Source organism: Schistocerca cancellata, chromosome 2 (genome assembly GCF_023864275.1).
Source record: "Schistocerca cancellata isolate TAMUIC-IGC-003103 chromosome 2, iqSchCanc2.1, whole genome shotgun sequence".
In the NCBI taxonomy this organism is placed as follows: domain Eukaryota; kingdom Metazoa; phylum Arthropoda; class Insecta; order Orthoptera; family Acrididae; genus Schistocerca; species Schistocerca cancellata.
Window position 1 is genome coordinate 65,570,472 of NC_064627.1, and position 715 is coordinate 65,571,186.

Below are 715 nucleotides of genomic sequence, written 5' to 3' on the forward strand. Positions count from 1 at the left end.
TAGCACTCCGTCTTCAGGCCACAATTGGCCCATCGGTACCATCCGACCGCCGTGTCATCCTCACCCAAGGATACGGATAGGAGGGACGTGTGGTCAGCACACCACTCTCCCGGTCGTTACGATGGTTTTCTTTGACCGGAGCCGCTAGTATTCGGTCGAGTAGCTCCTCAAGTGGCATCACGAGGCTGAGTGCAGCCCGAAAAATGGTAACAACGCATGGCGACCCGGATGGTCACCCAGCCAAGTGCAGGCCATGTCCGACAGCGCTTAACTTCGGTGATCTGATGGGAACCGGTGTATCCACTGCGGCTGGGCCGTAGCCTTCCGTTTGTCAACAGGGTGGTTATAATTAAACTTTCGCTACTTGAGAGGGCCCCGACGAAAAACGAGTGATTGTAGGACAATGAAACTTTGTGGAAATACTTGCAAGTAGATGCGGAAGACAAATACGGAATAAAAGACTTCCACTTTGGATGGTAAAATTTGTTAGTACCATATTTACATTCCAGGTCACAAAAGTTGCTCAATGAGACAACCGTCTGCATCTACGACGGCCTGTGACCGCGGTAGCGATACTGCTTCGCAACCGTTCGCAGCACTTTCCAGACGGTGGACCATGGAATGTTCAGCTTTCGTGACACAGGTAGTGCATTGCTTGAAGATCGCACATGGCGTCCAGCATTCTGAGCCGTGGCAACAGTAACTTCTTCAACAA

General features: G+C 51.3%; 1 pseudogene; it reads right to left on the bottom strand.

The window, feature by feature from the left end:
* Window positions 1-204: 204 nt before the first annotated feature.
* Window positions 205-322, bottom strand: LOC126163575 (5S ribosomal RNA; annotated as a pseudogene).
* Between the last annotated feature and the right edge of the window lie 393 nt (window positions 323-715).